At 44.1% G+C, this 15,518-nt stretch overlaps 1 protein-coding gene across 7 annotated transcripts in view; it reads left to right on the top strand.

The window, feature by feature from the left end:
* LOC142582334 (irregular chiasm C-roughest protein-like) overlaps positions 1-15,518 on the top strand; it is a 940,430-nt gene that overhangs the window by 340,184 nt on the left and 584,728 nt on the right. For 6 of the 7 annotated variants that reach the window (XM_075691923.1, XM_075691922.1, XM_075691926.1 and 3 more), the window contains one exon: positions 2,582-2,624. The exons of the other annotated variant lie outside the window; for it this stretch is intronic. The gene's annotated coding sequence lies outside the window, so the exon portion shown is untranslated. The remainder of the gene's footprint in view (positions 1-2,581; positions 2,625-15,518) is intronic. 7 annotated transcript variants of the gene reach the window in all.

Raw genomic sequence — 15,518 nt, 5'->3', positions numbered from 1 at the left:
CAGTGGCTACACATACTCCTCTCACTGCTCACATCTAAGGTCAAAGACTTGTGCGTCACATATGAAATATAGGTATAGGTAGGCATCATTTATATTTGGCGTAATATTGTCTCATACTTAAGTCACGAAGTATGACGTAATTATTGCACGGAAGGCCTAGCAGATCCGAACCGGTATAGTTACCACCGAACGAGCGGCGCGACACGTTTCTGCAACTAGGCGTTCTACTCTGGAGACAATCGCATTCCACCGTGTTGTGAGATTCTGCAGTGGCGGCATTCTGAGCCTTTCACAAAGACTGTAGCAGCCCCGTTGGCAATACAGAACCAACAAGACGGCGAATTTGGCAATGCGGCGGAATTGGACAGCGTCCGGAATATCACCCTATATCTACCCATAGCGCGGCACTTGAGCTTACGACCTACAGACCTGACGTCACTTTTTTGTTTATTTAACCATACTGCAGACCAATTCATTGGCCCAATTAGGAGGGTAATTACAACAATAAGTTTGAAAAGTGAAGAGTATATACAAGCATAAAAACAAAGATCTACCTTTACTTCAACCCCAGTCAAGCTAGCGAGAAAAAGGACACAAATCCAGAACACCAAAGTAAAAAGTACAAAAGTACAAATTGGCTTACAAATCGGTAACCACAAGAAAGACCAAGATCTAGACTACCATTTCAACTTTAATCTTTTAGCGCAAAAGAAGTTCACAATCGAGAACACAATGCAACACAAGGCACATTTGCTTGAAAAAAGAAATACGTTCCAGTTCAGTTGGGAAGTCGTTTAATTTGAAAGCGGTTGGTGGTAACTTGTTCCATTCTTTCACTGTTTTAGGAAAAAAAATTGTTCTTATAGTAGTTTGTTTTTGCAAACGTCGAAACGGATGTGTCTTATGTACCTTGTTCGCCTAGTAGTAGCTTGCTGAATGCAATTCGGAAGGTGTAACGGGGTCATACTGGAGCTACAGAGACGAACTAATAATAAGTGATTTGACGCTACTTTACGTCCATAAGTTGTCATATAAATGTATGAAGTCTGCCGTGACTGACTGCCTTCATTAATACGTCTATCGTCAGGATTGGCTGGAATTTGATTTTATGAACCATTCCAACGCAAAGGCTTTTGCGAATACGCGCGCTCCATGGCGAAAAAGGGGGAGTGGGACATCTAAGGCCGCGCTAGTTGCGTTTCTTGCACAGTGTTGCCTTATAGGGCTACCTGCTAAGTATAGAATAATAAGAAAAAGGTTCCAAAACGTTTGGCGGCATCAAGGAAATGGGGTTTTCGCCACTGCACATGCGTCAGATGCGAGTAACGTTTACGGTTCACGTGTGGCACACTATCTTTTTCAGATATGGCGTACCACCCCATATCTCTCCCAAAAGTTTTGCATCAAGAAACAAGGTGGCCCACATTAAAGCGATGGCTCTCGTCTGCAAATTTCGGCTGATTTCGTCTGGTGAAGTTCGTAAGAAATAAATACTGAAGTAAGCTATCATTTTCTATCATCTCACGCAGATGACAAGTATTGGCTGACAAACCGCCGCTATTTCCGAGATCAGTCATCGAGTTCTGAGCTTATTGACATAAATGGAGGTGTTTTCCGCTGGCGCACACAAATCTGGACTGTCTTAGCTGATGATGTATAACCGCTCAAAATGGCTGTTAAACATCGAAGAATTTATGGCGATAGTTATTATCCTTTATCTTCATTTCTTTATTTTAATCGTAGCTTCGCTTTCTAGCTACCACGGTGCCACAAGCGTAAGACAAAAACAGCGAGCACCCAACACTGCGTTGTACTGTTGTTCGTTCAGTTCGTCGCAAGCCATCATACAGGCTGGTTCTTAAGAAACGCAGCAGCGCTATTGTGGCTTTGTGCATCGCAGACTCTCCATATTACTGTCTGACGATATTCTTTAGATGGTCTGTTTGATATTCCGAAAGTGGTCCCAACGGCAAGCTTTTAATTCCCATATGATGGGCAGTAACGCAATAAGCGCTTTAAAGTTGATTCTGGGCCGTATGAGACACAAATTCACAGGAAGTTGGAGGCTTCAATTGATGAGCGTTGGTGGCACAAGGAATGTCAGTGGAGTTAAAGTTTCGCGTAAAGAACCTTTCTTCGCCAGGGCAGTGTTTCTGTCCTGACAAGGACACTTCTGTGCGTTCGTACATGCGTTCGTACTCAAAATACATTGCACGCAGCACAGTGAGGCTTCCTCAAGTCGAGCAAAACTGGATAACATTTGTAACTTTAGACGTGGAAGTCTGCTGATGTTCATGGTCTTCCTAAGGTTTCGTGTGTGCGAGCGCAATGCTCCTTGTCGCTGTTATTTTTTCCCTTTATTTATTAGCGCTTGCGCAGTGTGTAGTTGCCAACCAAAAACCAACAGCTGTCTATGTTTCTCTGTTCCTCTTAACTAGCTGTCTGTTTTCTTTTTTAGGTGACGAGAAAGAATTTGGGATGCCATAAATTTCCAAAACAAATGCTCATGTGTTGCTCTCCACCGCCAAATCTTCCCTGAAGAGCATACATTGAATTTCTTTTTGTTGTTTCTCGGCTGCAGGTCCATCCACTGGCATTGAAACTCATTTGAAGCCGCCGTTCATGTAAGTAAATGAGCCTGAATGGCCCTCCTTGTAAGCGCGCAGAGGGAGCCAATATTTGTGCATAATGGAAGGTTTATCACGACAGGCGTCATACCGAGTGGTGCATCTGTTTGGGACCAATGAGTGGTACCGACAACAGCGTCTTAACATATTAACATTCTGACATGAATGCAGCCAAGTGCGAAGTTATGGCAGATAAGCGCACACAACATGACAAATAAAAAATTTCGAACTACTGCGGAAGCACGTCGTTTATTGTAGAAACCGTCGCCTAGAGCTTTCAGAAAAACTGTCATATATATTTTCATAATATCTTTATAATACTGCGGGCATGTCACTGAGGTCGAAGCGTAAGTGGTATTACAAGGTAAAATGAGAAGCCAACAAACAAAGACACCAAGAACAACATAAGGGAAATTACTTGTACTTGCTAAGTGAAATAGAGAAATGATAAATTAATGCCAATGAAAGTGGATTAAAAGGCAACTTGCCGCAGGTGGGGAACGATCCCAAGTCTTCGCATTACGCGTGCGATGCTCTAACCAATTGAGCTGCCGCGGCGCCGTTTCCCCATTCACTTTCTTGGGTATTTATGTAATACTATTCGAGATAACCTTGGGGGTGTTATCCAGTGCCACCAGTCACAAACCTTGGCGGTGGATGTGGGACATCCTTTCTGCTGCTGGCGTCACAGTACGTGGTCTTTCTTGGTGAAGGCAACTGGTCAATAAACCCGCACATGCTACCTGAAACCACTAATGTTGCCGGATTCGAGACTCTCGCTATGTAAGAGCGAGAAGGAGGTTAACAGAGGGGCCCGATTTTTATTAATCATATATCATGAGAAGCCAACAAGCAGAGACACTAAGGACAACATAGGGGAAATTACTTGTACTTGCTAACTGAACTAAGGAAATGATACATTATTGGCAATGAAAGTGGAGGAAAAAACAACTTGCCGCAGGTCGGGAAGGATCCCACGTCTTCGCATTGCGCGTGTTATCGGACCCCTCGGTTAACCCCCTTTTCGTTATTACAAGGTAGAAGACATTTGAAAGAAAGGAATAGAAGAAGCAAGCACTTCGATGGGTTGACCAAGCGTAAAGATCTGCTCCCGTATTCACAAAATGTTCACAAAAGCGTTCGTGCCAACCAATAGTGATGTAAGACATTATTAGAGAAGGCGATCAGCCAATGAAAAACAGCACTTACGAACTTCAGGGGCCGAATTCATTCGGCCCCTGAAGTAAAAGCAATAGTACAAAACTAATAAGGCCCATGTGACTATCATACGAAATATAGCATGAACTAGAAGGTAAAACGAAGGTAATACTAAATCACCCTAACGTTGTGTCGACTTTCTATATTGTAAAATTGTTCGTTACTCTTTAGGTCGAATATCCTCGTCTGCTGTACAGGGTGTTATGTGTACAACTTGCTTTAAACCTCTCTGCTCTAAACAGAGTTACAAGAGGGTGAACTCATGGTCTTTCTTAAATTGTTGTATAGCGTATATGGGCGTTTTAGTGAGAGGAAAGCGTTGTCTTATAACAGCACGTGTATGATCTGGCATGTAAAAACTGTACTGCTTCTTCTAACTTCTCCGGGCCAGAGACAATTAACACTAGGAACCGTAATTTCTAACGATCTCATTTCATTTTCCTTTCTACCCTTATCATTCGATACGCTACGCGGTTGCTTCCGGTGCTAATCACAATGCAGTGACGTCTAAGCCAATCACGAAGACAGAGAAGAATGCAAATTTAAAATTGTCGTTACAAAATGTTGCACCTTTTGTCGACTTCTCTTTTAAACCGACGTTTCTTTTTCTATCGAAAATGGCCTCGGGACAGATGTGACATTAACGCCTTTTCGAAATAGTTATTTGAAGATAAGAACAAAATTTCAGAACGTGCAAGCGAGCACCTAATTAAGCACAACAAGGAATTAAGGTTGAAATGTTTCATTTCATTGCACATATTGCACTTACGTGTTTTAAGCTGTCCACTTCTGAACGACGGGCCCAATTAACAAGCACGAAAAGAACGTGGATAGAAAAAGCTTTAAATATAAAGGAGATAATGACGCAGAAATTGTAATTTGGTTTTAATAGATCGTTTTCGGAGAGTGGAATGAGTGTTTTCGGACAGATACATACATGTTCATTGAGGTTTGTAAAACAGAACCAGCAATTTTCAAAAGCATATTGATGCCGTAGAATTTTACTCCCATTGTAAATATTGTTGCTAATTTCTTTGCAAGTTTTGTTATTTGTATAAGTAAAGGTGATTCCCGCAGGTGCCAGTCCACACTCAGCTCAAATTTTCTTGTGAAATTTGATGAGACTTTATTATTACGCCGTCGAAACGACTCTTATATTGTATATTAATGTACATTCATGTCAAGAGCGTGAATTGAGCTTAGTTGATGTCTTTAATTGATGGATTTCGACATCTTAAGTAAATTAAATCACTTCAGGCGATCGCCAATTTTCGACTGGGGTCACGCAGCGTCTTCTTGTTGTTACGAAGTCCTCCTCGAATGAGCCTTGAAATATAATTACGTCCTACGTAAGCGAAGGAAAGTAGTTGAGCCGGGATGTCAGCGTTCCTGCCTTACGTTCTATGGGCGAGCTATGCAGGGTTCTAGCAGTGTTCTCAGCCCCCAACCGGTGTATTCTTCCAGAAACCGTGACTCAGAATGGGCTCTGCTGCCGGCGACATGTCTGCAACACGCAGGAGGAACCATGACAAAATGGCTAGCGGAAGTTATTAGCGCGTCGCTAGGGAGTGGAGGGGGGTCGTAACTGTAACTGTAACCGCGTTTTACGGCGCGGGCTTGATTGCCAGTGCCAAATATTAATAATGTTCTCATTGGTGTCTTAAATTAGTACCAATAATAAATTACCGCATAGGAGGAAAATTTATTGTGACATCTATGATGCCCTCTCGCGCACATATCAGATTAGGCTGAAAGTTTCACTCTTTACGTTTGGACGGCGGCGTTCCTGCGTCGGGCCCCAAAACAGTTGAACCCTGAGCCGTGTAAGCAGTGCTATTTCACTCTGCCCGGTGCGAGGACAAAACTCGGGACCACCAGAAAAAGCTGCCATTGGGGAACCTAATATGCTACCAGATCACGACGTGACCAGATAATAGGTTGTTCTAGAATAAGGGGCCCCAAACATAGGGGTGCCTTAATGATTAGTGTCTCGCCACCACGCATGCGCTGAACCCAAATGGTATCTTTGGGTTTGGGTTTTCTTGCACCCTGTTTTGCGTCGTTTTAACGTCGCCGCGAACATCTCAAATGTGCGGGAAGGCCTCCTCGTTGAAAATAATAAAGTCTGAGGTATACTTGTGATCTTGTAAAATGTTGAGAATTGCATTATCTCGTTTTTTCTTTCGTTTGGCATTACGTTTTCATTTTCATACCGCTTGTAGAAAGGGCCCTGCAATCGCGTGTCGATAACACAAGCCGGGAACCCTATTCTAAAGCACCTTCCAGGTGGGGCAGGGCACGAATGCACGGTAAACTCTAGAGCCCTATTTTAAATCCCCCTGATGTGTCGTACTGTTACGCCAGCGTGCGCCATTTACCAATCTAGATAACTTACTTGGGCCATGGAGTAAAACCTCATTACAGTGACCTGCGTTAAAATCTATACTAACCTTCTTTGATGAAAATGAGGTTATGTTTGTGGTTAATTAATTAGCTTATATTTATGTTTTATTTACTTATTTATTTTGTTTTATTCCATTGACATGTCTATATAAGCAAAAGCTGCACAACGTGCCGTTTCGTTGCTTTCATTTTATTGTCTTTTAAGTACGTTTGCGAAAAGTGTTTTATTGGCGGGACGTTTTTATGTCACCCCATGCTATCATCGTTTCATTATTGAACAATTTATTGTTTGTGGAGAAGCTGGCGATACAGTATGTGCCAACATTTCCAAATTTATCAGGATAAATAAATAAATAAATAAATAAATAAATAAATAAATAAATACACTTGTGTAAAAAATACGTTAGCGACTCGAGTTCGATTACGCCAGCAGCAAAATAAGATACAGCTTTCCGTGTTCTGCAAACGAGGACGAGCGAAAACCTAAAGGCAACGGAGCGGGTATCGATTACGCGTTAAAGCAGTCGCCAAACGGCAACCGCCGTTCCCAAGCAATCGCCGCGAAAGACTCCCGGTTGCCACAGCGCGACCAGACGCTGTGATCGCCGCAATGTATCTGCCCGGCCGAGTTGCTTCTGAGACTCGTTCCGGCCGCACTCTTGAATCAGCAACCAGTGGAGACCACCCAAAAAGCCAATTGCTTCCAGCGCGATCACCCATTCTGTATCCCCGTATCTGGCTGCCCTATCTATATGGGGGCATTTTTCATTCTGTGCCTGCTCGTGGAACCCTGCAGCTTCTTTACGCTGTCATACTGCATGTAACCGGGACCTTTTTTAGCCACCTGCTGAGTCTAATATTATGGTTTTCTTTACGCACCTTGAGAGATTTGAGCGATGCGTGTGTACTAAGTAAAGACCTACCCCGGGATATCAACTCTATATCGTTTGCTATGCGGTCATAATTTTTTCAGTTTCAACTACTATAAATTACTACATGACCAGTAGATGAATAAACATAGGTAAGTCGGTGCCGCTAACGTGATAACGAATGTTTTCGCTATCTCTCTCTCTCTTCCTTTATAAGAAATCCACGATTGCCGGCACGCGTCGAGCATAGACAAGTCGTGCACACTAAGTGCCTCCTTCCTGCGTTCCTGTTGAGCACAGAGTCCACTGCCTCAATTCGTTTTGCGGGGTATAATTAGCTTTATTGTTAGCTTGTCTAGCACGAGTGCTTTGAGCGCGCTTCTTTCAGAAGAGAAAAGCAGGAGATCTGAAGACTCTCATTAGCTATGCAATGCGCCTGCCTTTGCTGGAACATACCACGGCGGTCGCATCAACATTTTCTGCTTCAGCATAATATTCTTCTTCTTCTTACCATCGTTGTCTTGTGTAATCTTCAATCTTACTGCATTCATATACGTTGCCTTCTACACAGTTTTATTCAGAGATCACCAGGAGTCCACCTGGAGCTTCTATTGCTCAACAAAGTACCTCAAGTATGGTCGATGGGAGCTTTGATTGGTTGCATGCAAACAACGACCGGTAGCACCGCAATTAGGAGCCTTTATCTTTGGTATATGTCATAACACCTACGTTGCCTGGGGCGCTCGAACCCTTTAAGTCATCAAAGATACTACATAGATCTTACATAGCTTAATTAGGTATAGCGTAGTTGCGGCATGAACACCAAACTAACGCAGACATGCACAGAGTTTGTATATTTTAATGGGGTTTAAATCGAAACTTTTTGAATATTTTGCACACTCTATATCAGATGGTAATTCTGTCTAGAAGCTCTAACATACACATATCCATGTGTACGTTGCCCGATCGATTACGTGTTAAACGAGCTGCCTCTTTTGTCTTCCCTTTCCGCGAGAACGTAAACGTCCACGTGGAAGCGATCTGTCGGATGTTATGTCTGCGAAGTAGCGCACATGTATGTATCCGCATTTTTCCCACGCTGACGCGCGTGCAAGCTGCGTGGGAGCTTTTGCACAAAGGCTGGTACCGATACGTTCAAATAAAAGGTTCCGGTGCTCAGTTATTCCTGGCGCTTCCAGCGACTTCGTCGGAGGGCTCACTTCACGCAAGCATTATCCACAGCGTCACTCGCACGATCGCTCCCACACGCGTTCCGCGTAGCCCATAGGGCAGCGCCTATTTTTCAGTGCACGCGCGCGCCGTGCCTACGTGACTTGAGTGCACAAACCCGATACCCAGTTCGCTCCGGCAGCTCCCCTTATTTAGCACACTCATGATTTGTCTCTTACGTTCAGTGCCCAGAAGAGCCCTGTACATTGTGAAGAGAAAAAATTACGCTGTTGTGACTCGCGATGTGCTCAGGAAAGTTCGAGGCGGTCGATGAAAGCCCTTCATAGTAGTAAAGCTAGCACTCCTGCTAGGTAGTTTTCAGAACGATTGATGCCGTAGTCATTCTCGAAGAGAGCGTGTGCAAGCACATTTTGCTCGTATTATGACTTTGAAAATGTGGGCCTGGCTGCCTTGATGACACCCTGCGCAAAAAACAAACTCCAGCATGTACAGCTAGCACTTCGTTATCATTTGCAAGGTGACCGATCCCTCCTATAGTTGCACAAATGTGCAGTGAAGACAATTGCCTTCGCGAATTATTAAAAGGGTCTAGTGGTATTCAATATGCATCCACTCACTTAACGCACTCTTTGTACAAACCATACGAACTACGCTGCCTGCATACTGCCTAGTTGACTACAGGCTGTTTAAGCGAGTTCCTGAGGTATGCCCTGTAAGTTCCAATGCCCAGATAAACAGAAATAAATCTCTTACTCTGAATCTAGAGTTCTGGGGCGTTAAGAGTGCAACAGGAACTGCACCACGCAGCGGAACGACACACGCGAGGAAGGTGCGCAGTAGACTGGGCACTTTTGAGAAAGGTTAGTAGCAAAGCGGACGCTTAATCTGGTTAACCTCTCTAACTTTCACCTCTTGTTTCCCTCTCTTTTATTGCGACAGCGATTATATGGACAATCCAAGCGCATTTTGCCGTCGCCGTGATGTTCTGTATAAAGTTCAAGGGCGATAACACTGTCACCGTGCGCCGTACGATGTATGTGCGAGTGAAAGCTGGCCAGAGCGGCTTAATTTCGCATGCGCAAGGGAGGAAAGCGCGAAGGAAGCGCACCGTGTTCTGTCGCGTACAAGGAATCGGCAGGAGGGGAGGTGGGGGGTGGGCGTTGTACTTCGACAGAAACTGCGTGGGCGGTCGCGCGGACTTTGAAAGCGACCTGCTTTGGGGACACAGTCGAGGCGGGCCGACGACTCGTAGCTTTGCATGTACTGTGTTCTCGCCGCTGAGTTTGCCTTGAAGCGACAGACAGCAAGAAGGTGACTTCGCCGCTGCTGCTGCCGCGCTTCCTCACGCCAGCGTTTTGACAGCGAGTGTCGTTTGAGTGTGACGCTTTCATGTTTCACCTTGCTTGTTATTTAGTTAATAAGCGAATGTTTACAAACTTATACGACAAATAAAGATACCATCCTTACTTCCTATGGCATTCTGCTAATTTGCCATCGCCATCGATGCTTAGCCTTTCAGGCGAAACTGCCACTTTTTTTTTCGAGAGCCTGTATCCTTTAGTGCCAAGCTTCTACTGGAAGAATCCACGAGATATGATCACCGAAAGCTACAACAACAAATGGTAAATACTCGTGCTGTCAAAGACTTTGCTTGCAATGAGAAACAGACAGCACACCACAAGAGCGAGGGAGAGATAGCGTAAACTTTTATTTTCAAATCAACAAGATTTGAGCCCAGCGTCATTTTAATGGGTCTGGGCACCCGCCGCGGACGCGGTTCCGAGACCTTGTCTCGAAGCGGCTTCCTCGGCTCGCTGGACGGCCGAGAGTTGAGCTGTCAGGTTCGAGCTGAGCAGTGCGGTCATCCAGCGCGACCGGAGGCTAGCGGTGGAAGAGACGGAGGGGTCGGCACTGCCCGACTTGTTTGTTAAGTCCCGACATTCCCACAACATGTGATTTAGTGTGCCAACCTTGCCACACGATGTGCATCTGTTTGTAGTGTACATAGAGCGAGAGAGAAATTTTATTAAATATACTTGCTGGGGTTAAGGGATGTGGAGGCCGGGAGGCTAGCCCCACCGGAGCTTCTCTTCCTCAGGCGGCGGGCAGACCTTGAGTCCTGGCGACGTCTTCGGCCAACCGGACTGCCCAGAGTTGGTTCTCCGGGTATGCGCTGAGCAGCCTCCCACTGTACAGGCGTAGTGATTTTAAATGTAGGGTTGGTGCTGTGTTTAATGGTGTGTGTCGCTGCGGGAAATGCCCAGATTATGTCATCCAGGTCGGCGAGAGCCGCCCCGCAGGCTTTACATTGTGGTGTGTAAAGATCTGGGTAGATGTGACGGTACACATCTACCCAGCACATTACAAGAATTGCTCTCTAAACAGGTATACAACCATATAATAAAAATTGTAGAAAGAAAATATAGATATATAGAAAGAAACTACGTGTATGCTCCCCCCCCCCCTTATTTCTTTAAGGAGACAACCGTATTTATTCTGTGACTGTATAGCAATACTGTGCGTGATGAGAAAGTTGGTCATTGTTAAAAGCAAGTCCTTTTTAAAATTTTTTTGACACGGCATCATAATCTGCCACTATCACTGGTCGTCCATATCTTCACTAGCCGCATTTCAGTGTTTACCAGCTTGAAAACTTACACTTGCAGCTTTCTTACGCTTCTTACACGCTTCAAGTAGAAAGGAGGCGCGACGTTGCCATCATTTCAAGCGGAAAGTAAAAAAAATTGGTCTGTCATTTCCATGACTCGCAGAAGACCAAGCGAGACGCTTGCACGGTTGCACGGGCCGTTAGCGTCGGTCCTGACTCTTACCACAGCAGCGGTTCTTTTTGAAAAAGTCCGCATACGTCTAAACGGCAGAGGTTGTTCGTCGATCTTTAACAAAGGATTGTTTAGAGAGAGAGAGAGAATAAACTTTATTCAAGAACCCCGGTCCGGGTTCGCAAATAGGCTTCAAACGGATAAGGCTGCTGCTTTGTAAGCCGCGGAGCTTCTCTGCACAGGCTAACTCTTCCAGTACTCCACAATATTTTTACTTTCGTTTCTTTCCTTGGTCATTTACCCTCCCGTTGCAGCCCAGGGGAATCCTGTGTCGTTCATTTGGACGGCTATATTGCGTTAATAGCAGGGTAGCCGTCTTGTTCTTTCTTTTCAGGGGTGAGGCGCATTTGGAATGCGCACAAAGGAAACTATTTCCTCGTGCACACACTACAGTCAGAACGACGGGAGCGTTGTTTTCAGCCCACTCTCGGTTTGTTCCGTTCTCGTTTTACTTTTTGCCTATTTGTTGCAACCGACCACCAACATTCTGTATTGCTTTAATCGCTGCCACCATTTGGGGTTCCAGCTTGTAAGCTGCCGTAGCGCCCAGAGAGTATGATACAGTGCGCAGTTACGACTGGCATAGTGAATGAACGCTGACTAATTCTGAAGCTCGAAGTCCGTAAATTATCGAGCGGAAGTTTGGCGCAACATACATCGCAGATTGCTGCTAAATGAAGCAACCACTTTTGCAACCGACAGTTGTTAGCAACAATTAATTCGCAATCCATTCTCTTACGCTTGTTCCACCATTTGCCGCTGAAATTGAATGTTACGTGCCTGGCACTCCACGAAACATCTAAGCCCTTTTCTCACCGACGAAACAAGAGGTAGAGGCTGCTTATAGAAAATGCGAACTTTGCGTATTGATTGCGACAATCAAAATTATTCCTTTAGTTTAAACGGAACATGTTGCGTACTTTAGCAGTAATTGAAGAAAGGTATTCCTTGCCTTTCCTGTCAAAATTTTGGTTGAATTAGCATAAGCGTAATGGAGCCAACAAAAGAATATCTGGTTTGGAAGGCGAGTCCAGGTGCCGGAGTACTATACTGAGTTTGCCAACGTTACGGAAGGTTGCAGAGATAGGTCGCAAGGTCAAGACGTCGGCTTGTGAGGGCGAGTGAAACTTGTGACCGAAATTATTTGCGATAACATGAGGCGTCAATGCCAGGTCAACGTTCATGCACTGTTATACACGTTGAATATATTGGCACCACAAATGAAGGCTGAAAATTGTCAAGAATGTGCAGTATAAATAGTCGTCTTCAAACGGAAGTCATGAGTCCAGAATGTATTTGTTTTGTTTGTTGTTTGCGGTAGAGTAGCAACTCATTTGGTTATGTTGTGGGCACGCGAAGAATACAGGCACGCGAAAGATACAGCGCGAAAAAAATGATACTAACCAAAGAAGAATGTCTCAAGAAATATATATATATATATATATATATATATATATATATATATATATATATATATAATCTTAATACCTTTAACCTACTTTATTGAAAGGTGTGGTTTGCAGGAATTTTGTGTCGGCGTAATGTAGGTTTATGAATAGCAAACACGGCTCACTTAGCCACGGTAGAAAGCGGACAAATATTTATTTTTATTTCGCTCACGTATACTTTATTAATTGTATTGTATGAATGACTATACCAATTCTATTCTATGCCATATTGGCTCAATGATATTAAAGTCTAAAAATACTGAATTCCCGGACACTGAATCGCCTCCGATTTTTTTTTTTCTTTTTGGCGCGAGGTGGTCATGAAATAATGCCTTCTTTAATGAGATTATGAGTTTAGTATTCTTCGGGAACTTCATCAAGTTTGCGTTTTTCCGTTGGTCCGTGGGTCCGTGCCTAACCATTATCCCGCCAGTTTGGGTCAATGGGTAGTCCATGGTTTAATGAGTACAGCATCCGGCTGCTTGCTGAGGGAATCGAGTTATAAACATATTGTCAGACCAACCTAGGTCACTGTACACGTAGCACTGCGTATGTGTCATTCTTCTATGAACGTTTTTCATGCCCACTTAGGCAACTGGATATGTGGGGATGTGTAATACGATAGGCATTAGACGTCATCACATGGATATGCTGTGCCCCAGAAGTAATTTTTGAGGTTACGCTCGGCTGTACTAAGTGTACATTGGCTGGCTACTGGCTACGGTCAAAAGCTGGCTATTACCACAAGCGGCAGCACGATCTCGAAGAGGAAGAAGACTCCACACCGCTGCATACATGACCCATACACAACTCATATATGACGCGTGTCAGCGGCGGTAATACTGTGTGTCACTTCATTGCTTCAATGCTAACGGCCTTTACCTAGACAGTCACCGTCAGTTGCGTTCTGCCAGAATTTTCCCTTGTAGAAACAATTTTGCAGAAAGAACTTACCCTTTTTCAGCATTTTTGATAAAACAGAAATGGTAGAGCTTTCATATCGGCATCCGCGCGGGTCAAATAGGCCTAGGAAAGGATATATAGTAGTGACTTAAACTGCTAATTTGCCAACTACAGCTGTTTATAAAAAGTGCATTCTTTATTTAAATTTTTCACTACAATATATAATTCACCCGACCCCTGAATCACTGAAAGCGATAAAGAAAATAACGATTCTTTCATGTTCCTGTTCTTATTGGTACATTGCCGGGAGCTCTCGAATAAGGATATGCTGACTTTGGTATTTTTATTTAAGGCTCGTCGTGGAAAAGCTTTATGTCTTGAACAGTTGCCTGACAGGTCGGTTGACATATTCGTCACTTCGGGAATGCACATACCTGAGGACTGAAATAGGACGGAGCAATCAAAGTCACAAAATTCGTAGCACACGAAAGCTAAACAAAAACGGATGCTGAATATCAATAGCTGAACTGGGATAGTTACAGAAACATGCCGCAAGTTTAGCGAGTAAGCATAAAATAAACGGTTACCGCCAAAGTTTCCAATTCTATCTTTGAGTACACCTCCGCAATCTACTGGCCGCGGATCAGGAGCTAATCTTGGGCCTCCTGCATATAGAGCTCCGAAGAAACAGAACAGCAGCCGCACCGGCGTAATGCTAAAGAATGGCAGAAAACAAAATGAGCCTGCGCTGTTATTATGCGCACGGAGACGGACTCGGCGTGTATGCTAAGGAGATGGCTCGCCATGAACGGGGCTGCTTCATTAGAAGATTCACTCGTGCCTTATTACCGGAACATTGCCCCGGCTGGCATAACGGGCCCAGTATATAGAGTAAGGCATCCGATGTAATGAAGGGACGTTGGTCGACCGTTACCGTGCAAAGTGCTTTCCTTGGCGATCCGGAGGTCGCTACAGTGCGTTGTACGCACTAGGAAATAAAAGCCTCAGCCGCCAGCAACCAGGGCTCTGGAAGAAAGAAACGATTTCACATGTGATGGCTTACACTTACAGCTGCGCGATGAGCTTCAATCCCCAGCAAAGTTTCGGTTGCACTAGAAGAATACAAATGAACTGGCCTGCTTTTGGGCTGTGAAAAAGTGGTACGTGTTACTCGTGGTAAGAGCTCTTATGTTAAGTCGCATATTGGTTTAAACTTCCCTTTTCAAACCTCACTTTAGTGCTAAATATTGACATTTCTGTTGGTATACTCCTTCATTTTAGCGAATGTGCATGTATCATCTCCTGTAACAACGAACATAGATCGTCTTCAGAGATAGCTCCTAATCCATATAAAGACGTTGCCTCCAAATGCCGCAGCATCAGGAGCTTGTAGAATCGCTTCGTGAGTTACGCTATCGGAGATACCTTTTGCGTCTATGGACAAATTTTTGTTGCTGCACGAAAGCTACAAAGTCGATGACGCTGTCGTTTGAAGACCGTCCGCCTCGAAAGCCAGGCATAGCATCAGAGTAGCTGTTATAATATTCTAGGTACCATTCCGTACACATCAGCAACATCTTCGACGTGGCCTTGCCAATGAATCTACGTAAAAAGTGCAATCGGTCAGTAAGACGTAAGGTCCAGCGGAAGCTTCCCAAGCTTTAGTAGAGGCACCAGGCGGCTACACTTCCATTTTTGAGAACTATAGCATCATGCTAAGATAGATCTAATTATCCTGCCATTTGGCATATAAAATGTTCATGTCAGGTTATCCTCGTTTGAGACACATGCAGGTGAAATACCTAGGTTTATTAATTATGTAGAAAGGCCTCAGAATTACAATCATATATCCTGCATGACTCTCAATGTCATGAATTTCTCTCGGATGGATTTAGTTTCAGCTTTCCTTATTTTTGATATTGATATACATTAACATTACAAACTTTGAGCATTCATTCAGGGTTGTAGCCTCCGTTACGCAAAAGGACGTGCACAATTTCACCTTAAGATCACATGCAT

This window comes from Dermacentor variabilis, chromosome 5 (assembly GCF_050947875.1).
Source record: "Dermacentor variabilis isolate Ectoservices chromosome 5, ASM5094787v1, whole genome shotgun sequence".
Classification (NCBI taxonomy): Eukaryota; Metazoa; Arthropoda; class Arachnida; order Ixodida; family Ixodidae; genus Dermacentor; species Dermacentor variabilis.
This window is presented reverse-complemented; position numbering and strand designations above follow the sequence as displayed.